The sequence below is a fragment of the Castor canadensis genome, chromosome 2 (genome assembly GCF_047511655.1).
Source record: "Castor canadensis chromosome 2, mCasCan1.hap1v2, whole genome shotgun sequence".
In the NCBI taxonomy this organism is placed as follows: domain Eukaryota; kingdom Metazoa; phylum Chordata; class Mammalia; order Rodentia; family Castoridae; genus Castor; species Castor canadensis.
In genome coordinates, this window is record NC_133387.1 from 187,095,880 (window position 1) to 187,119,327 (window position 23,448).

At 45.0% G+C, this 23,448-nt stretch overlaps 1 pseudogene; it reads left to right on the plus strand.

Annotated features, from left to right (window-relative positions):
* The first annotated feature begins 9,637 nt into the window (after positions 1-9,637).
* Positions 9,638-11,289, plus strand: LOC109696852 (polyadenylate-binding protein 1 pseudogene; annotated as a pseudogene).
* The last annotated feature ends 12,159 nt before the right edge of the window (positions 11,290-23,448 follow it).

Sequence of the window (23,448 nt, forward strand, 5' to 3'; positions counted from 1 at the left end):
TCTTAGAGATAGGGAAACTGAGACTCTGAAATATTCATGGCCCAAAAGGTCACAAAGCCAGAGACCTAAAGGTGAAAATTCATGTCTCCTTGACTCTGTCCGAAGTCTGTCATTTCATGGGACAAGGCTACAGCATTAAAATGAGTGAGAATGGAGGAGTTAAATGTGCTTAGAAGTTGTCCCATGCCAAATTGCCTAAAATAAGAGACGGGGGAGGAGGAGGCTCTACCCTTTCACTGCATGCAATCCTCTAGAGCACTCGAAACCAGGGGAGGCACAGCTTTATTTCTCTGGTCTAATTATTTTTCTGTACCCTGGGCCATTCATGGAGTATATTATAAACCTCCCTGTTTGAGATAAACATCCTTATTTACCTGGCAATCATGTATAATAAACCTCTAAAAGCATTTGCTGTGAGGGTTCTAAATAAAACTGGCTAAATGGAGAGGAAAATAAATGAGGTGGCAAGTGACAGTGGGAAACCCTGCCCCTATGAGCTCCCAGCTCCTTCCCAGCCAGCTGCATAGGTCCCTTCCTCTGGCCAGGAGGAAGAGCATCCTGGAATACTCGAATACTCTGCCTGGAGTGGGGTTCAGCTGTTCACTGAGTCATTTCTAGCTTCTCAATGCTGTAGGCTGTCTCCTGCAGGGCCTCATGTGTGTTGGGGGTGGGGAGTTTCTTCCAGGGACAGCATGGAGAACCTCTTGTCCCCACTGTGTAGAAAGAGGTCTCAAAGACCCTACCCAGCAGCCCATGACCCCTGGGTTGACGCGGGTCCTGAGGTGGCACTAGGCATCTTGGCAGTCCCCTGTGGTGGGGTAGACAACCTTGAGGCCCAGAGAAGAAATGAGGCAGTTGCTGGGGGCAGGGCAGGGCTGCAGGATGTGAATGTCAGTTTGACCCCCTAGCCATTGCTCTCTTTAACTCTTTCTTCCCCCTCAGCCCACTTGTTTCTAGGATGGATGAAAGAGATAAGAGTGTCCAACTGGTTCATGCTCACCCAGTGGAACACATTTATCACTCCTGTCCATTCTCTGCCTCTCATATAAAGACTCACAGAATCCTCAGGTCACCCATTTCACAGATGAAGAAAGTGAGGCCCAGAGAGCATGATCGTCATGAAGCCTGCTATTGGCAAAGCCAAGCCTAGGGCCCACTGACCCTGCACTCAGTCCTCTTTCTACTTGCAGACTCTCTCTGCATCCTATTCCTGGCAATTAGTCCATTCTTTCTTTGCCTGGATTACAATAAGTCAAGCAAGGGCAAGGAGAAATGGACAATGTACCTGGAGGAAGCAAAAGCAAAACTACCCAGTGAACTCCGTGAACTTCAGCTCTTCCATCTCTCCATTGCCTTTCCCTGCCAGAGTCCTCTGACCACATTGTCAGGCACATTCTCTTCTTACCTACAGCTGTTCTCAGAATATGAGGCCCATTCATGTTGAGTTGAATAAAATAAAATAAAATAAAAATTAGCATTTCCAGTTTTTCTGCTTTAAGCTAAAGGAATCAGGGTCTAACACACAGCTTCAGCTATCTTATCTGAGTAGAAGGGAAAATTTGGGAGTGGAGGGGCCACGGTGGTCTTCTCTGTGTTTTATTGTTCCCAGCACTGAACAGTCACTTTATGACACCCAGAGACTCCACAGGTTTGGAGGAAGAAGTCTGAAGTTTGCCATTGGAACCACAAGGATGCTGAGATGGTGAACAGAGCCAATGTCAACCTGAAGTGTTCCTTTCAGTTACCCTGCTGTAGAACAGAAACAGTCCAAATGGTCAGAACCAAGGCAGAGCTCTGAGACCCACATACCCCAAAAGGCTGTACCCCCTTTAACCATTTAGAGAGATTCTCTTGTTTGGGCTCCAGGGGGTCAACCTTGTGAGAACATAAACTCTGGAAAGAGGAATTTCATCTGCACTCACAGCCTTAGGCACCTCTTGACACAGTGCCCATGACTAAGCCTGGATGCTTGGGGCAGGAGGGCCATGTTGGACCCAGGAGTACTCCAGAGTAGAGGAAAGCTTTGTCTTGGAGTGCTGGCTTCTCTATTCCAGGCACTCTTCATGAAGTACCCTATGGCCGCTCATAAACCATCTCATGCTCCAAAGACCAATCAGCAAACATGTATTAAGCAGCAACTGTATTCCCAAAATCTTGCTTGGAAGTCTGGGAACAGAAGAGTAAAGGGTGTGCTCACAGAGCCCTTGGCCTTCTCTTCCTATCTTGCCTTCTCTACAGCCAGGGAGAGATGGGGTTGACCCAAATTTAGCAGCAGTGTTTGGACCCCAGCAACAAGGTAGCAAGGAGAGAAGACTACCTGGACCCAGGGATCCTGTTGTAATTCCACCTCTGGCCCAGTCTCTCACCTATGGTTCATAAGAAACACCTCTCTTACCTGGACCCATCTGCCTAAGCCAGAAGCTTTCACCATCTGATGTGGGATTCTTAAATATCTTCAGATGGCAAAGCACCTGGAAGTCTTGGTCCTTTTTGTAGAACACCAGGAAATAGTCATCTCTTTATTTCTAACACACAAATTATGAACAATTTTGCAAGCAGCAAGCATGCCACTGCAGGAGTCAGGTGCATATGCAGTGAAAAATCAGAGCCACGTGTAGGCAGGTCCAAGAAAAAGTGGCCTTTTGAAATTAGCATGCTCATTTGCTCCTGGGTTCTCCTGTGACTTTCCATTTGCTCCCTGATCATTTGTTTTATCTGGAGGGTAGAGTGACATAAATTGAGGCAGGTATCAAAGTTAAAAATTAAAAATATTTAATTGGAAAATTCTGTTGGGGTTATGGGTTTTTTTCTCATGTGAATTCTGAAAAGATACCCATCATTTGATTTTAAAGTTCTAGCGTGCCTTATTTATTCTTTCCCTGGGGAAAATCAGAAAGCCCCTCACTATGATACTTTCATGGTCCAAACAGCAATTGCGCAGAACAGTGAAGACCACCATCCATTTGGAAGGAGGCTTCTTGCATCTCCCAATTTCCTTGTCACTATTTGCTAGTGATAAGGAGAAATAAGCCCACTCAGGACCATCAAAAATCACAGCTCTTAGACTGACGGGAGTAGATCGTCTTCACCTTAGAATTTTCAGAAACATCGAGGGCCTCCGTCATGTACCATGTTTCAAGTATAGCTACAACCTCCTTACAGGGCAGTCTCACACATTCCGAAGGTCCAAAGTTCTCCCCAGTTATCTGGCTTCCTTCCCTAACCCTCCCTCCCCTAAACTTGCCTAGAGTTGACAGAAATAAGCACCTGATTCAAAAGTAGTCTGGACCCCTCCTCACGAACTTCCCCCACGGAAGAAGGAGACCAGCAACTGATTTGCAGGAAGAATGGAGGAATTCACCTCCCAAGGAATTCGGGCCAAACTTAGAGTACAGTTAACTGGATTTGGGTTGGAGAGTTCAAAAACCCACCAAAAAAAATGTCAATCATTGTGCAAAATGCACTGGGCAAGATGGATTCCCAAAGAGTTGTGGAGAACACTGTGAGTCTGTCCAGGAAGGACAAATGATCTGATCCCTGGGAGCTTTCTTGATGAAGCTAGGCTCAGTAACCCTCCCCAGCTCCACCCCCCACTCTGAACAGTTGGGTGAAAAGCAGAATAGCCAATGAAGGAAATTTCCTCAACCCTCCTACCTGTGATTACTGGTCTTCTGTCACAACCTCCTCTCCTGACCAGTTCTCAGCAGAAGACACCACTGCTGCCCATCTCCAGCCCCAGATTTTTCAGTGACCTTGACTTGTAGGGAAAGGTTTCCACTCTCTGCTGCTCCATTTACCGCATTCTCTTCTACAGCAGGTCTTCCAACTAAGCAAGAGGCCTAATTTATAAATAAAATCTCTTGTGAACCTCCACCCCATAGACACAAGTGATAATATGATAGAGATACCTTAGTTGGTTTTCTGAGCCATGTCCTCCAACATACATCCTGGTTTCTGCCCCAGATCACAATAGATGATGGCAGCATTCATTCAACTAAGAATGATACCATCTCGGGGTGGGGGGTAGAGGGAAAGGGGTTTTCTAAACACCTCTCAGTTATTAGTATTCCAGGTTCTTGGTGCACTGAACAAAGATTCGGACAAAACACACAGAAGTAGCAAGCAAGGTATAGATTTATTGAAAGTGGAATACACTCCCACAGATGGGAGCAGGCCTGAGGGAAGAAACCTCAAGGCCTCCATTCTCTGTCAGGATTGAAATTTAAGGCTGAGTGGAGGGAGGGGTGTGGAAAGGGGCATTCCTCTTATGATTGACAGCTTTGATTGACACGAGGATGTTATATAACTTATTTTTGACTGTGCATGTCCCTATCCACAATGCATTCTGTTCTAAGTACATACATGAGATGCAGTCCATATGTATGAAGCTTTAAGTGTGTGTGGGGGGGGGTCTCAAAAGGTCACCTGAGGACAGATTCCCCAGCCCTCAGTGCATGCACTAGCTCTGAGATTTTCCCTTCTGACAAACATCTTCATTTATCATATGTAGTGACTATTGAGTTAACCACAAAAAGGAAGTTCCAACGATGTTCCCAACCGGATGTCTCTTGAATGGGGCATGTTCTCCGTGGGACTTTTATGATATTTATCTTGTCAGTCTCCACCCCCTTTTGACCAAACTTCTCTATTCTCCTGCCTCAGGAACACGGGAAGAACAGGTTCAGCTGAGGGGTGAGGAGCACGAGAAGTGATGAGTTTGGTTCTGGGCATGCTCACTTGAGGCTGACAAAACCTAATCTAAGCCCCATTCAGATCCAGAACTCACAGAGAGATGTGAGCCGACACTGCAAATCTTGTGGGATGAGTGCAAGAAACATTTATTCTCAACTGAGCCAAATTTATCCCGCATGTCCCCGTTCCTATGGGTGACACCCAGTAAGTCTCAGTCATCTTGCCAGACGGGAGAGTGGCATTGTGCCTCCTTTTCTATTCCCCACTATTGTGGCCTGAACTGTGTCTCCATCTACATTTACAAGCTAAAGCCCAAACCCCCAATGTGAACATTTGGAGACAGAGCCTTTATAGAGGTGCTGAGGTCAAATGAGGTCCTAAGGATGGGGTCATACTCAACAGGACTGGCATCCTTACAAGAAGAGAGACACCAGGATGCACACCCACAGAGAAAAGGCCATGTGAGGACACAGCCACAGGTGTCCACCCACCAGACAAGGACAGAAGGCTTAGGAGAAACCCACTCTGCCAGCACCTTGATCTTGGACTTCCAGCCTCTGAGAAAACAAGTTTCTCTTGTTCAAGCTGTTCAAGCTGTGGCCATTTGTTCTGGTGGCCTTAGCAGACTAACACACCCATGGAGAAGCAAGAAAAATCATTCTCCCACGCCTCTCCTCATGGTGCTTTGGGCTGTGAACAATCTAAAAACATCTCTTCTGCCCTGACACCATGTTGAGAGGAGAGGCTGACCTGAGTCATACCCAGGAAAGGGCACAGGTTTCTTCCACTCACGTTGCCCTAAGTCAAGGGCAATATGGAAGAAATAAAAAACGTAATCAACAGTACAAATTTATCTATTGAACTCTGTAATCTGGAAATATACCTTTTTTCAAGTAACCTGTGAAACACTCACTGAAACTTGACTGTACATAAAGACACAGAGAAATTCTAATAATTCCCCCAAAGTAGAAAGAACACAAAATGTTCTCTAACCCAAGTGAAACAAAAATAAATATTAATCACTAAGCCAGTAAACAAAAGACTCTACCACCCAGAGATTTAAAATTTTTCACTTAAATACTCTTAGATCAAAGAGGAAAACAAAAAATTAGGAATTATCCAGGGGGAAAAACATTCTACATCTGAGAATCTACTACACACAAATAAAAGGAAAGGAGAAATCACCTTAAATACTTAGTAAGCAGAAAAGAATTAGTAAATGAATTAGGCATCCAAAGCAAGATGTTAAAAAAAAAAAGAACAAACCTATTTAAAGAGAACAAAAGGACAGAATTAATCAAGATGAAAGTGAAGTAAAGAGTAGAGACAGTAAAGAGGCCACATTGTGGTGAGGGAGTGAGCTGGAGGTGAGACCCAATGAGGAAGTGCAGACAGATGGAGAGTGTAAACAACACTTCCAAAGCTTGGCTGTGAATGGGAAGAAAGACACAGGGTAGTAGCTAAAATTGGATGAGCATTTGATAAAGAAACACTAAACATTTTGACAGTAGAGGAAAAGGCAAGGACAGGGGGGCAAAACATGCCAAATTTATGGAAATGAATAAGAAACAGAGTTCACAGTTGTTCACAGGTGTTTTCCTGGAAACAGGCGTGGAGAGGTGCGGGTGTTTCAGATTTGAGGCAAGAACCATAGCAAATGAGGGGCAAAGATCAGGAAATATAGTCAGCCTTCTGTATCCAGACCCATAAATTTCAGAAACCTTCAGGGAAAAAAAATATGTCATACTGAACATGTACAGATTTTTTTTACTTGTCATTATTCCCTAAATAATAGCTATTCACATATCATTTACATAGTATTAGGAACTATAAAACCCTATGGTGATTTAAAGTATACAAGAGGACTTTTAAAAGTTTTTTTATTGTTGTACTGGGAGTACACTGTGATATTTATAAAAGTTCTTACAATGTCATAGTTGAATTCACCCCTCCATCATTCTTCTTTGTCCCCATTCCCCCATTCCTGGAAGTTCCAACAGGTCTCATTTTTCCCATTTTCATACATAAGTACCTAATATTTCCACCATATTCACCCTCCTATACTCTTTCCTTATATCCCTCCTCCCTGCCACTGGTACCAAACCCAGACAGGACCTGTTTTACCTTCCTGTTCTCCGTTTTTGAAAAAAAAATGCATTTTAGTTTGTTTAAGATAACTACACAGGGAGTTTCACTGTGACATTTCCATGTCCCTGTGTATTATAACCTGAATTGGTTCATCCCTCCTATTTTTCTCCTTTCTATCGTAGTCCCCTTCTTCTGATGATTTCAACAGGTTTAAAAATTCTACATTCATTCTTTATGCAAGAGGATTGCGTAGGTTTTATGCAAATCTCCATTTTTTTGTGGAAGGCATTTCTACAAAAGTTTGGTGTCCTGGGGATGTGGGGACCTGGAACCAATCTCCACAGATAGTGGAGGAATGAATGTATGAGGCATTGTTGAAGGCCAGGTAACTTCACAGGAGCTCACGCTGCCAAGAGCTGTCATTTTCTCTAGGGTGCCTAGGAATCTGGGTGCTGGATAAGAGAAGATTTTATGTTAATGTAAAGTTGGGGTTTTCCTGGGCAGGTAGAACAGGAGGCAAATGGGCAAAAAAGGTAGATGAGAGAGACTGGGTGTGGTGGTACACACCTGTAAACCCAGCTACTCAGGAGGTGGAAGTAGCTGGATTGTGGTTTGAGGTCAACTCAGACAAGGCTTGAGGGGTAGAATGCTTGCTTAGCAAGTGCAAGGCCCTGAGTTCAATCCCCAGTAACACACAAATACACACACACACACAGAAGATACAGCTACCTATTCACTCATTCAAAATGCAGTTATTAAGCACCCACTAATGTAAGATAACAGGTTGATATACCAGAATGCTGAGTCTGGAAGTAAACTATCCACATTTAAAATTTGGCTTCAGCTGGGCATAGGTGGCTCATGCCTGTAATCCTAACTACTTGGGAGGCTGAGATCAGGAGGATCATGGTTCATGGTTAGCCCAGGCAAATAGTTCACAAGACCCATCTCCAAAATAACCAGAGTAAAATGGACTGGAGGTGCAGGTCAAGCAGTAGAGTGACTGCTTTGCAAGGGCAAACCCCTGAGTTCAAACCCCAGAGTTCAAACCCCAGTCCCAACAACAAAAAAACCCTCAAAATTTGGCTTCACTATTTATAAGATACTTGTCTTTGAACAAGTTAGTTTCATTTTTGTACCCATCTTTTTTTCTATCTGTAAAAACCTTAGGACAACCACCTACCTTTTAGGGTTGTAATGCTATAGTTTGGATCTTGATCATCCCCAAAAGGCCATTTGTTGAAGGCTTGGTCTCCAGCCTGTGACACTATTGGGAGGTGGTGAAACCTTTAGGAAGCAGGGCCTCATGGAAGGAAGTTAGGTCATTGGGGGGGTGCCTTTGAAGGGAAAATTGGGTTGCCAATATCATTCTTTGCTTCCCAGCCCCCAGGAGGTAAGCAGCTTTGCTCCTCCACACACACCCTGCCTCAATGTGCTGCCTTATCCCGGCTGCAAAAGCAATGGAGCCAACTGACCATGGAGTGAAACCCTTGAAATCTTGAGCCCAAATAAGTCTTTCTCTTTGTAAGTTAATCACTTCGGCTATTTTGTCACCAGGATGAAAATCTGACTAACACAATTGTTGAGCGAACTAAATGAGTTAATTCAAACTGATCTTACGTCAGAAATTTCACTCTGGTCATGACAGAGTAACAAATGCTAGAATGGACTATAAAACCACTATACAGCTGGAGAAAACAAACGGCACCACTGTTCTCAGACATTAGACAACAAACAGTGCGGCATCATAGTCCCTAAGGATATCAGTCCTATGTGCGCCAGGTCCCAGCCTGGGACAAATTCTTCACTGCAGAACAGAAGGGTGGAACCCAAGCAGAGTCCAGCTAACCTGCTGGCAAAGAAAGCAGAGATCAGTGAAGTTGTTGAAGAAAATGGAGCTTGAGTGGCAGGCTTACCAGGGAAGAGGAGGTTCCATAGTGGAATCCCCTCTGAGTTTGAGTTTGACTCAAACAAAGGAAATTTTATTGTCTTACCATTCTGAAGACTAGAAGTTGAAATCAAGTTGTTTGCAGGTCCGGTTCCTTCTGAGGGCAGTGGAAAAGAATCTGTTCCATACCTTTCTCCTAGCTTCCTGTGCTTTGCTGGCGATCTTTGGCATTCTTTGCTTTATAGATACGTCACACAATCTTCATGTATTCTCCCTGGTATGTCTGGTGTCTCTGTCAAATTTCCCATTTTTATCAGGAAGTCAGTTACATTGAATCAGGCCTATTCTAATGACCTAATTTTAACATAATCACCTTTGTAAAGACCTTATTTCCAAGTAAAGGTCACATTCGGAAGCATTAGAGCTTAAGACTTCAATGCATCTCGCTAGAGGGAAACAACTCAACCCATTACACAGGGTTCCCTGTGGTTTTTGATCAAGAACTGGGCAACACATGCACATGTTGAGACTTTGTAAAAGCCTGGCTATTCTGGACTCCGAAGAGTAGAAACAGTGGAGCAGCACCACCAGTAGTGGTGCTGGGGGTCATGGTTCCAGCCGGAATGGAGAGAGCTCATTATTGCAGCATGTCTTAGCATTCAACTGATTCACAAGTTAAGTTTTGGAAATAAGGATCATGCCTCAAGCAAAAACTACTTTATTTTTAATTTTTTTTTTTGGCAGCACTGGGGTTTGAACTCAGGGCCTCACGCTTGCTAGCCAGGCACCCTTACCACAAAAACTACTTTAGACTTACCCTAACAAAGCCTCAAACAGGGTCAAGAAAAGCCTCCACTAAATTACCTACCTCCCAGAACAAAATGCATCACTCTATAAAGGAACATAACATAATCCAGACTTCTTACAATGTATCACTTGCAATTCCTGCTCCATAATTTTTCTTCAATTATGAGATCTGTCAAGAATCTCATCACCAATGTTTACATCAAGAATTTTGGAGAAGACATGGATGATGAGCGCCTTAAGGATCTCTTTGGCAAGTTTGGACCTGCCTTAAGTGTGAAAGTAATGACTGATGAAAGTGGAAAATCCAAAGGATTTGGATTTGTAAGCTTTGAAAGGCACGAAGATGCACAGAAAGCTGTGGATGAAATGAATGGAAAGGAGCTCAATGGAAAACAAATATATGTTGGTCGAGCTCAGAAAAAGGTGGAGCGGCAGACGGAACTTAAGCGCAAATTTGAACAGATGAAACAAGATAGGATCACCAGATACCAGGGTGTTAATCTTTATGTGAAAAATCTTGATGATGGTATTGATGATGAACGTCTCCGGAAAGAGTTTTCTCCATTTGGTACAATCACTAGTGCAAAGGTTATGATGGAAGGTGGTCGAAGCAAAGGGTTCGGTTTTGTATGTTTCTCCTCCCCAGAAGAAGCCACTAAAGCAGTTACAGAAATGAATGGTAGAATTGTGGCCACCAAGCCATTGTATGTAGCTTTAGCTCAGCGCAAAGAAGAGCGCCAGGCTCACCTCACTAACCAGTATATGCAGAGAATGGCGAGTGTACGAGCTGTGCCCAACCCTGTAATCAACCCCTACCAGCCAGCACCTCCTTCAGGTTACTTCATGGCAGCTATCCCACAGACTCGGAACCGTGCTGCATACTATCCTCCTAGCCAAATTGCTCAACTAAGACCAAGTCCTCGCTGGACTGCTCAGGGTGCCAGACCTCATCCATTCCAAAATATGCCCGGTGCTATCCGCCCAGCCGCTCCTAGACCACCACTTAGTACTATGAGACCAGCTTCTTCACAGGTTCCACGAGTCATGTCCACACAGCGTGTTGCTAACACATCAACACAGACAATGGGTCCACGTCCTGCAGCTGCTGCCGCCGCAGCTACTCCTGCTGTCCGCACCGTTCCACAGTATAAACACGCTGCGGGAGTCCGCAATCCTCAGCAACACCTTAATGCACAGCCACAGGTCACCATGCAGCAGCCTGCTGTTCATGTACAAGGTCAAGAGCCTTTGACTGCTTCCATGTTGGCATCTGCCCCCCCTCAAGAGCAAAAGCAAATGTTGGGTGAACGGCTGTTTCCTCTTATTCAAGCCATGCACCCTACACTTGCTGGTAAAATCACTGGCATGTTGTTGGAGATTGATAATTCAGAACTACTTCATATGCTCGAGTCTCCAGAGTCTCTCCGTTCTAAGGTTGATGAAGCTGTAGCTGTACTACAAGCCCACCAAGCTAAAGAGGCTGCCCAGAAAGCAGTTAACAGTGCCACCGGTGTTCCAACTGTTTAAATCGATCAGGGACCACGAAAAGAAACTCGTGCTTCACCGAAGAAAAATATCTAAACATCGAAAAACTTAAATATTATGAAAAAAAAAACATTGCAAAACATAAAATAAATAAAAAAGGAAAGGAAACTTTGAACCTTATGTACCGAGCAAATGCCAGGTCTAGCAAACAATGCTAGTCCTAGATTACTTGATTTAAAAACAACAAAAAAAAAACACACAAAAAAAATAGTAAAATATAAAAACAAATTAATGTTTTATAGACCCTGGGAAAAAGAATTTTCAGCAAAGTACAAAAACTTAAAGCATTCCTTTCTTTAATTTTGTAATTCTTTACTGTGGAATAGCTCAGGATGTCGGTTCTGTTTTAAGTAACAGAATTGATAACTGAGCAAGGAAACGTAATTTGGATTATAAAATTTTTGCTTTAATAAAAATTCCTTAAACAGTGAAAAAAAAAAAAAAAGAAGCAGGAACAAGTTGTCCATAAAGAGAAAAGGTGTCAATAGAAACCAGACCCTGAGATGATGCAGATGTTGCCACAGATGGGATGTTAAAGCAGCCATTGTGAATGATTCATGGAGTTAAATAAAAATGTAATCTTAATGAGTATCCAAAAGAGAATCTCAGCAGATACATGGAAAGGGGAATTCTGGACTGAAAATAAAATGTCTGAAATGAAGAACTCACAGCACGGCTTTAACAGCAGATGAGAGATGGTAAAAGTAAGAGTCCACAAACTTGAAGACAGAGCCATAGAAATTATCCACTCTGAACAAGAAGAGAGAGAAAATAGTGAAGCAAAATGAACAGAGCTTCAGTAATCTATGCAAAAATATAGCTGAGAATCTCCAAGGAAAGGAGAGAGAATGGGGCAGAAAAAAAAAAAAAAACCCGCAGGAAGACAAAATGGTCAAAACTTCCAAAATAGGGTGCAGCATCTTAACAATTTAGAGATCCAGCAAGCTCAGTAAACTCTGAGAAAAGTAAGTTCACACCTCAGCACTTCATAATCAGACTTCTAAAAGCTGTGAAATCTGCCAGAGAGACATATTACACACAAGAGAACACTGATATGAAGAGTGGCTAAGCTCTTGTCAGAAACAGGGGAACTCGGGAGGTAATGGAGGGCCTCTTTAAAGCTTTAGACAAAGCAAAACAAACAAAAAATGTGTTAGGCTAGAGCTAGAGTTCCATATCCAGAAAAACACCCTTCACAATTGAGAGCGAAATAAAGACCTTGTCAGATAAATAAAAGCTGAATGTATTACCAATAAACCTCCACTACAAGAAATACTAAATGAAACATTTCTGGCTAAAGGAAAATAATACCAGATGGAAACTCAGATGTACAGGAAGGAATGAAGAGTCCTGGAATGCCTTAGGTGGCAAGTTCTAGCCTTTTTAACCTGGTGTTGGCTTTGGCTCCTTCCAGCCCTTGACCACCTTTCCTCCTTGGCAGCCCTAATAACATCCATTAGGAAATTTCCGTGTCCTGAGACCCCAGAGATCCAAGAAGGCCACAGGAACTTGGTCTTGGGCCCAAGACCTTTGGTTGCTAAAATTACTCATTTGCCTGCTTGGAAACTAATTTAGGTAGGTTCCTGGGTACACGGGGGAGGAAAATCTGAACCCTAGTGAACCAGACAAACCCCTTTCTAAGCAAAGTTTGATAAAGAGTGTTATAAGAGAAAGGAGATTCTGGAAGTTCTTCAAACTAGGCTTTTGGGGCAAAGTAAAAGTGGCTGAAAATATCCCAAAGCTACAGTCCATAGATGGTAATCCAAGAGAAACCACTTGGGTACAAGGAGTAAATACTGGAACTGCTATTTTTATTTACTTCTTAAATCTTGAAAGATTTTTATTTTAGTGTATTTTATACCTTGTCTGGTATAGTAGTGCATGTATATAATGCACAGATAAAGAAATGTTAGGATACATAATGAAAAGTGTACAAACAAAAAAAGTTGAGAGATGACTGAGTCCAGAAGAATTGTTATTCTGTTGGCAAAAATAGCTTTACAAATTTCATCTTAGGAACTGTCACCATCACAGATTCCACAAGATTTCTGAGGCAGGTCTGTACCTGGTTACATCAGGGTCACCTAGGAAGTAGTTTAGAACAGATTTCCAGGCATCGTGCCTGTAGATTCTGATGCAGAAGGTTTGGACATGGAGCCAACTGCTTTAGTATATTTTTATTTATTGCCACAGTGGGGATGGTGGAACCCAAGGCCTTGTGCATGCTAAGCAAGTGCTCTACCACTGAGCCACATCTTGGCCCGTTTTAGTATATTTTTTAAACAGCAGAACAAAATTCCATGAGTTTTGGTGCACAGTTGGTCTGGGAACCATGAATGGGAACTGACCCTCTCCTAACAAGCTCCAGAGGAGGTGACAAAAAGACATCTGGCCAACTGAGAGAGGCTAGGCAAAGGAATAAAACAAGAGAAAATATTAAGTGGTGTATGAGGTTGCTTTCAGCTGTCACATCAAGAACCCCGTAACAGGGAACAAGGCCACTGTTGATCTCAAGCAAGCATGTGACCCATAGAAGCCAATGGTCCCCACTCTGCTGACCTAAAGCTGGTCAACCAGATGACTGAACGCCACGGTCTCTCCACGTCATGTTGTCACCACTCAGCCCCACTTCAGGTCATTATCATCTCATACCTGTCTCAGCACAAAGGAAACAAGACAAGAGAAATTACAAACTACTGCTGTGTGTGCGCCTGGTTTGTCTCCTAATTCAAACAGATCAACTTGCTTTATTTTTAAGGCAGTCAGGAAAATCTGAAGATGGACTGAGTATTACACTAAATGTGATTATATAAGAAAAATTCTCTTAAAAATGAACATATTAAAATGTGTAGAGGTAAAATGACATGATGTATGACATTTAAAGACTTCAAGAGAAACAAAGAAATGAATGACAGAGAAGGAAGACAAGAAAGATGAAAGAAGTATGGCAAAACCTTAATGTTGAATCTGGGTGATGGGTGTTTTAGGGGGAGTTATCACATTATTTTCTCTACTTTTGTGGATCTTTGAAAGTTTTCATTTAAAAAAAGTTTTCAATAAAGATCTGAAACCCATGTCTGGTACACAGTGAATATTACATAAGTATTAGCACCAGTTGTCATAATGATTGTGTGACAAGCACAGTTTGTAAAATCAAAGCTATGGTGGCAAACAGGCCATCAGGGCTGTAAACACGTAAAGAAGATAATATCACATGATAGTAAATGCTATGCAAAACAAACTTGGGATGGGATGGTCAGGGAAGGCCCACTGACAGGCAAATGTGACTCGAATTATGTGTGAGGGAGGCAGACATGCAAAGATTTGTGGGGGAAGAGAGCTCTTGGCAGAGGGGCAGCACACGTAAAGGCCTGTCTTGTCCCGGAACAGGTGGGAGACAGCGAGGCTGGGCACTGGGGTAGAAGGAGATGGGACAGAGAGGTAGACAGACAATGGCCAGATTATTTAGTTCCTTTGCTGGCAGCAAGGAGAGAGATAGATCTGGCTAGACAGATGGAGTCCTGTGGTACGCAGAGATAAAACATTTAGTAAAATTTTTGCTGGAATAACATGGAAGGCAGATCAAGCCAAGTACAAAGAAGCCTGCAGCTATATGGGAAAAAGTGGGGAAAGAAGCAGAAATATTAGTACATGTGAGTTCCTCGTCAGTGTCTGTAGCAAGATAGTGCCATTAAGAGATGCATTCAGACAGTAATTCACAACTTTCCAAGAAGAAAGGAAAGAAAATATGGGGAATCTAGACATTTAGGTCCTTTTGGATATAGGAAAACTAACCACTCCTAGATCCTAAGTTACAGGAAATAAGACTGGAAAAGGCTCTGAGCAATAACGACTCACAGAGCTATGGTTGAGTATGTGCATAGCCTGCATAAGGCCCTGGGGTCAATCCCAGCACTAAAATAAATAAATTCATAAATTGAAAATTTTCTTACAAAGAGACTTAGTCTATGACAAGCATCATATTACAGGTGTTGCTGACTGTTCCATATGTCCCCATGATAGCTACTAGAAACTTGACAAGGACCTTTGCAGATGAGCAGGTTTGACAACTATGTCTAGAAAAGAACTTTAGGTGTGGTTACAGGTATAAGGAAAAGATTAGAAGCAAAGAGAGCCAGATACTATTTTTTGAAGAAATTGCATTACAAAAATCCATAAACTTGGCCAAATAAAGACTTTCACTGCTGGAACTTTGGAGTCTCCCAGACTTGCACAGAATTCAGTAGGACTATAAAAGCTGTGTAGTACCAAATGAGACCAGCCCCAGGAATCACTGAAGATGTGGCCATGTCAGATAACCGTTAAGTAATTCTTTCCTGTAGGTTTTAGGGGTTTCAGAGAACATTGGACAAGAGAATTCCTTCCAGGCAGTATCCAGGGTCTAACACAAGAACTTTCTCCACTACCAGGGTAGGAGGTCTTCACAAACCCCTCTGCAGCAGGATTCCTCCATAGCTCTGGAGCAAGAACTTCTGACGGCACCTTCTTCGCAGTGTAGACAGGGAATTTTTATTATGAAAGGGTTGTAGTGTCACCCTTCATGTCTAAAGAAACATTCTAAAACGTGACCTTATTTGGAAATGGGGTCTTTGCAGCTGTGAATATAGTAAGGATTAGGATGAGATTACATTGAATTAGGATGGGCCCTAAAACCAAGGAGAGTGTCCTTATAAGAGATAGGAAAGGATACACAGAGAAGTCCATGGAAGACCAAGACAGAGCTAGGAGGTGCTGTCACAATCCAAAGAATACCAGGAGCCACCAAGAGCTTGAGGAAAAAAGAAAAAGTTTTCCCCTAGAAGCCCCCAGACGGAGCATGGTCCTGCCTTGGCTTTGGATTGTTGGTCTCCACAGCTGTGAGAGAACACATTTCTGTTGGTTTAAGCCACCAAGTCATGGTAATTTGTTATGGCAGCCATAGGAAATTACTCCAGGGCATGCTTGTCTATTAAAAGTCTCTATTTACATTTGATGTTAAGGATCAGCCATCTGGCCACACCCAGGTGCAAGGGACAGAGGATCTTACTTTACACCAAGGAAGGAGAGAAAGAAGTTGGTGACTGCAGAAAGTGGTTTTACTACATATGTTGACTGCATAGTCCAGAAATTGTCACTGATTTTAGCATAATACCCAACCGAGAAGACTTTTGTGTTGATAACTGGCTTTCAGTTCACAGATCACTTTTTGAAGAGGAACCAGGTCCAGACTTGATGGAGAGAGGTGCATGAAGGTTGGGGATCTTGAATTTTAAACAATTTGCAGTGACTGAATGGATTTGGGGGTTTTCTGTCATTGGGGGCAAATATACTTTATATGTGGGAAGAAGAATATAAACAAGTATATTGTGACCAGAAAGACAGATTGTGGCAGAAACAGCTAGTTCTTCACCCAAAACCAGTCTCTTTTTCCTCAGCGCATGGAGGAAATACGTTTTCCAGTCCCCCTTGGCTCTGTGACTGAGGAGTATTCAATTGACTGTAAGCAGGAAGGATGTCTTCACTAGACCAGCTTTTAAGAAGCAGGTAAGTCCCCACTCCAAACACTCTCTCTCCCCATTCTGGATGCATACAGATGATGGGGGATCATGAGGATGTAGAGAAAAGCCAGTTGCCAACCACAAACATTCATCTTGGGCAATTAAACTTTTATTATAATTGAGTCATGATATATTTTCCGATCTACTTGCTATAGCAGCTAACATTATCCTATACATCCAATAGAAGAGTCAGGCATGTTTAGCACATGTTAAGTGTGACATGTTCATGCCAACAAGCCACTGAATGTGTGACTCAGTGGAGAACTGAAGACAGGAGATATAAATTTGGGAATCACTGGTATACACTAAAATGGACAGAAGTCGACGAGACACCCAGGGGGAAAAAGCAAATCGATAAGGTAAGAGAGTTAAGGAACCATTCAGAGATTGTCTAATACCCAAAGTTCCAGCAGAGGGAGCGGAAAGAGCCAGCCATTGAGACTAAGGAACAGCAGCCAGGGACATGGGGGGAGTTCAGGAAACAGTTTCCAGAAGCAGCCCGTTAGGTATGTAGAAAACTGCTGAGGGTGGGGAAATAGGTGCAGTGGTCACTTTTGTAATCCCAGCTACATGGGGGAGGCAGAGATCAAGAGGATCACAGTTCAAGGCCAGCCCAGGCAAAAAGTTAGTGAGACTCTATCTGAAAAATAACAAAAGGGCTAGGGGCATGGCTCAAAGGAAACAGCACAAGGCCCTGAGTTCAAACACCAGTACCACAAAAAAAGAAAGAAAAAAAGAAAGCTGGGAAAGCAAGTAAGATGAAGCCAGAAAAAAACAAAACAAAACCATCATATTTTGCAAGTCAAAGCCACTGGTGACCTTGACAATGTTAGTGGAGTAAAAGACACTCAGGTAAGAAGTATGTAAGAAAAATGAAAGAAAACAGTGTCTACAGACAGCTCTTTAGAACTTTGCTATCCAAAGAAAAAGAGCAGTTTGGGTAGAACTTGTCAAGGAAAGGCTTGTTGAAATGGGAGATGCTTATATGTTCATAGAATAATCAGATAGAGAGGAGAGGTGAACATGGCAGAGAGGAGACAAGTGCAGGATGCCAGCATTCAGAGAAAGGGGAACGAGACGATCCAGAGCCTAAGAGGAGGAGTATGAAACTGGAAGGCCACATCACTCTGGGTCTTCCTTTTTAGGGCTTGTCAGTGATAGGGATTAATGACAGCCCCTTGTCCCCGAGGATAGGCAGAGAACCAGGCAGGAAGAAGTGATGGTTCACACCTATACTTGTGAACCAGGTGATCTAATGTTATGCTGTTCTTGATGTTTATTTTCTTTTATTGTCCTTGAGACTTAAAAGAAACCTAATTTAAATGTCCAGCCTGGTCTCAGGGATAATGAAAGGAAAGGTCAGGTGCGTGGGATGGATGGGGGCTAAGGTTGCTCCTTGGCTGATTGGCAAGAGATTTCTGAGAGTACGATAGACATTCAAGTCTGGCTGGTGAGGTCCCCTTTTGTCCACTGCCCCCTGCCATTTCATGACTCCCTTCCCAGGTGCCCATCAGACTGTCATGCATGCACTTCCTCTTTCTGTCCATGTGGTGTCACTAGAAGCTTGCTCTATGCTGAAACCTCACTGATCAGGGTGGAGGGAGAAAGCAAAAACTCTGCTTTTCAAGAGATGCTCAGAGGTAGATATGAGTCAGCGCTTTTCTCTGAGGATCTTTACAGTTGGCCAGAGTTCTAAAATCCTACAAACTTAGTTTAGGACAGTGTTTCAGGAAGCAGCCAGAAACCTGTTGGGGGCAGGCACAGTGGCTAGTGTCTGTAATCCCAGCTACACAGGGGAGGCAGAGATCAGGAAGATCACAGTTCCAAGCCACTTACTTGCATCCATTTGAGATGACTGGAGGTGTCAAGGGACATGGAGAGAAACAAGACGGTCCATTCTGAGATCACTTTCAATCAAATTGTCTGCAGACCCAAGTGTCCAAGAGTGGAGGAGTCTACTATCTCAGAAAACCAGGATGTTATCCAGCCATGGCGGGGAAAGGTGGGCAGGGTAGGGTTGGGATCAGGCACTAGACTCACTCACTGCTTTGGAAGGGCAGGTCTACCTCAGGGCAGGAGTCAACTTCCCCAACCTTCCATTCTGGGTTTCCTAGACTCTCTGAAGGTTCTGGACTTCAGGAAGTAGACTGCCCCATTTCCCCTAGTTTCATTTTCATGTGCACCCCTCCTTAGGCCTGCCTGTGCCTTTGCCAGGAGAAAAGCTTTGGGAGAACTGGATTTCACAGTGTGAGACAAAGCCTCAGGCATCCCTGGGGTTGGGGACAGGGACTTTCAGAAAGGCCCATTGACCTCTATAACCACCCCCACCCCCAAGGTAATTTGAAACATTCGTACTCTGGCATGACTGTGGACCATATTTTTCCTTTACCTATCCCTACCCAGGCCCACAACAGCAAGGGTCCCATGGAAACCAGGGTTTATACCCAATCCCAGTCACTTTCCAGTTGCCTGAACAGCAGATGCACCTGCAGCCACTGCCCACTAGGTAGAGACAGAGTCCCAGCAGATGCCTGTCGCAGCAGCGGCCATGGCTCCAGACACCCAAGTTCCTGGTTGTGGACTGCAAGGCTTCTGCCCTGGAAGTGAACACCTAGGCCACAGGCTCCCCTTCCAGGCCAGCCTGAGTCCACCACGAATTGTAACCTACATTGTTCTAACACCTTGGTGTCTAGGAAGCGGATTCATGTATCTTACTTCAGCTGGCCTCACACTGTCCTGAGGGTAGATGGGCCAGGTATTGGTGTCCTGTCTTAGAGTTGAGAAAAAGGGGCTTTAAGGGGGCTTAGAGACATGGTCATGACTGCACAGTGTGTAGTAGCGCTGGCCTCAAACTCAGAACCACTTGACTCTCAATTCCAGGTTCTTGCTTCAAATTCCCAGCGGCCACTCTTTCTCAGACGTGCCCTGAAAGGCAGCCACCAGACTATTTTAATCAAAGTAGAGCCTGGGTGCTTGATTCCATGAGTTTGTGTACTGCACCCTGACAGTGCATTTGTGCCTTCAGAATGCTACTGCGCCCCAAGGAACAGGGACTAAGGGCAGAGCAGCAGGTACAAACCTGCATAGCTGTGTGCTCATTTGTACCCTGAAATGGTAGAAAGGCAGGACGCCATCACATGGTGGGGGAGTGGGGAGGTGTGGGAGAGCCCAAGGCTGGCTCACTCCCCAGACTCCCCTCCCCTAGGTGTGTGAGTAATGGAGGGAGCAGGCTGGGGAGACTTGACTCGGGTCTGCCCTGGAATGTTTACAGGCTCTTTTTCTCAAGTTTCCAGCAAACTCTGGGCAGGCACATGAGGAAGTCATGTAATGCTGAGAGATTTTGAGGTTTTGATTCAGTACAGGGAGGAATTCCTCATGGCAAGTGGTAGAAGCTGTGGGGACTCAAGACTGACTGTCAATCCTGGGAGGGTAGGGACAGGGGAGGAGGCCATCTCTTGGATCAGGGCTTGGTACAGAGTCGCTGTTTAACACCTGCCAGCTGTGGAGTCACAGCCTCCACTTAAACCTCTATAAAATGAGGACAGGAGTTGTTGAAAGGCTGATTGGAGGTGAATCCAGTGTCCTGTAAACAGGAATTCCCTCGGGTCTGTGAGTTCCGTGTTGGGTCTCCCACTCCATCCAAGAGTCAGATCAGAGAAAAAGCCCCATTGGTGTTAGGGGTAAGTATGGATGAAAGCAATGATTTCTCATTATTGTTTGGCCCAGGGGACAGAATCAGGGTGGCAAGTTTGGGGACTCCGTGTCTCTGCTCTCTGCCTCCTGGGGAGACTGGGGGGAGAAAAATGGTGCAGCCAGCAATGTACAGTTGCCAGTGACTGAAAGCAGCCCCACTTTGCTATTAATGTAGTCAGTAAATAAATAAAGGGGGGCTTAAGCTTAGTGTACAGCAATCAGTTTAGAACTACAGGGTAATTAGCGCTGTAGGGGGCTGCAGGGCTGTGGAGTCAGGTTTAAATGAGCGAGTTCACTTTCACCAAGGGACTCCCTGGGGAGCAGAGAAGGCAGCCTAGAGGAGCTCGCCCTTCTTCCTGGCCCAGGAGGGGCTGGGCTGGAAGTGGGGACAGGGGCAGGGCTGGGCCAGGGAGCACAGAGAAAGCTGGAGGTTGAACCTGTATCAGATGGGCCAAGGACCAAGTGTCTGCATGCACGCACCCTAGCCCAGTGATGTCCAGGCCTGGTGCTCCTTCCTTTGGATTGTGGGAAACCTAGTTCAGGTGACTGTATGAGCAAATACAGGAGAGAGTGTGGAGAAGCAGGAGGCCCACTGCCTCCCTCAGGCACACCTGTCCATGCATATCATGGGGAGATGCCTGCCTCGGTGAGCTGGTGATGGGCTCCTACTTCACTGGTTCCCCTCACCCTGACAGCTTCCCCTCTCCAGGGCTCTTTATTCCATTTATTTATTCTGCAAAGTTTTATTGAGTACCTGCCATGTGCCAGACAGTGTTAGGTTCTGACAGTAGGAAGATATAGAACACAGCAGTCCCTGACCTCAAGGAACTTAAAGTCTGGAGATTGTGACAATTAAGAAATTGGTGACACTAATCACTCTGACAAATGGTACCAAGGAAGGTCTGCACAACAGGGAGCCTAATTCAGCCTTAGGGGGCCAGGGAAGGTTTCCAGAGAGGTAAGATTTGAGCTGAAACATGAATAAGGAGAAACTGAGAGCCAGACAGGAGGGCAAGAGTGTTCAGTGCAGAGGAAACTACAACACTACAAAGGCTCACAGGGGACAGAGCCCAGGATTCCCAACCAACAGTGGTCTGGAGCAAGGAGTGGGTGGTGGCCAAGGGGCTTGTGGGTGATCTTGAGATGAGGCTGTGGTGGCATGTAAGGGCTGGCACTAAAAGTCTTGTTTGCTTTGTTGCAGAGCAATGAAGAGTCACCAGGGACTCATCAAAGGAATGATGTGATGCAATTTGCATTTTTGGAAAAATCACTCTAGGTGTTGACAAAGCAGAGGATGGAAGAGGGAAAGGTGGAGGCAGAGCACGAAGTCCGTGTCTTCAGTTCCTGTGTTGGGGTGAGAAGGGCTCCGCAGGCAGCCTGGTGGTGTGGAGTGGATGGGGAAGGCCTTGGACTTGGCCTGCTTTGTTCCTGGTCTCTCCTGCCATACCTGCTTGAATCTTCAGCAGGCTTCAACTTTGCCCCCTCTGGAGGGAGGAGGCCTCCAGAGCCACTGCAAGGAGCCACCAAAGCTGATATGACCCAAGCCCCCACCTATAGCCATGGTCAAGCGCACTGGACCAGAAGGGCATGTAGTGTGTGTATGTGTGTGTGGTGGGCAGGGGGGGGGGTCCAGCTAACGTCACAGCACATAACACATGCAGGAGGAGTTGTAGCCTCATGTGTGTGTATGTGGGGCAGCATCTTCCCAACCCAACTGCCTGTCTCCTCTTCTGACCCCAGCCTCATGCCCCCCTGCTGAGCCCTGTCCTGGGGAGGCTGCCCACACCGGGGCAGAGGGCAGCTGTGGCCGCCTGCCCAGGGAGGGAGGAGGGGGTTGAGTCAGGCCATGGAGGAGCGTTCTCAGGCTGGCCTGGCCAGGGCCCCTTTCTCTCCATGAGATCATATCTGGGTCAAAGAGCATGTAAAGCAGGCAGACCCTGGCGGTCACACAAAGCCCATTCAGCCAGCCCCTATTCACTCACCTCCTCTCCCCCAGAGCCTGCACCACCTCGACCCCAGCGCAGTGCCTAAGCCCTAGCTTTGATGTCCAAGAACAGAAAACGGCGATTAAATGTTGTTTTAAAGAGGGAGTGCTCACTGCCCTCCCATCTGTCAAGAGAAAGCTGAGGCCTGAGGGAGGGGAGGCTGGGGGAGGGGCAGGTGGGGCCCAGTGCGGGGGACACAGCGGCTTCAAATCAAAACAAATACCTTTTTGACCAAAGATCATTTTCCAAGAGGAGAAATGGGGAGAGAAAAAAACTGGGACACAAAGGCAGGAAAAAAACCCAAAGGAATAATGAGGGATGGGGTGTGAGGAAGGAGAGGAGGAAGAAGAAAGACTGGGTGAAAAAATGAAAGGAAAGAGAAAAGGAAGGAAAGAAGAGCAGAGAGGAGATGGGAGAGAAGAAAGTAACAGAACCCAGCTTTGCAGGATGGGAACCTGTCCTCCTGGGTCTGGGCTCTTCCTGGGAAAGTTGTCAGGGGCAGTAGCTCCAGTTGCTTCTCAGATCAGCAACCCCAGAGCCAGACAGACTGCAATGCCCAGGACTCAGAACATGGCTTGTGTCCCTGGCTCTCTGTGAGGGGATAAACGATGCTGATGGACAGAGGCAGCCCCTGGCCTGAAGCAGAGGTACTGACCATGTTTCCAAGACTGAGTAGAACTGGTTTAACAGCTGAAGATGACCTGGGTGGTGTTTCCCCCTGCAGTAGAGAAAGGGTTTGAACCCAGGGCTTTGCACATGTGAGGCAAGCATTCTGCCACTCAGTTAAGTCTTCCTGTCACTCTCCCATCCCACCCCCAACCTCCTCTCTCAAAGGTCTTGGCTGCCATAGAACCAAGGACCTTTAATTGGGTAGAAGCTTTGTGTTACAACATTTCTGAAACTTGCTTAGCTGGCGGGAAGAAGCTGACAATGACTGTAAATACTTAGAAGGGAAATCCTGCCTCCAGAGTCCGGGAAAAATGCACCTGATTTGGAATCGGATCTGGACCTGAGTTCTGCTCATCACGCCTCGGCTGTGTGACCTGCTCCTTGTTGTATTTCCAATGACTGCAGAAAAGAGTCACCGGTGCCACCATCTTGTTGAATAAATGAATAAATAAAATGCCTACTTTACTATTTTGTATGAAGATCAAATGATATCAATGTACTTAACAGTACCTTTCTTTTTTTT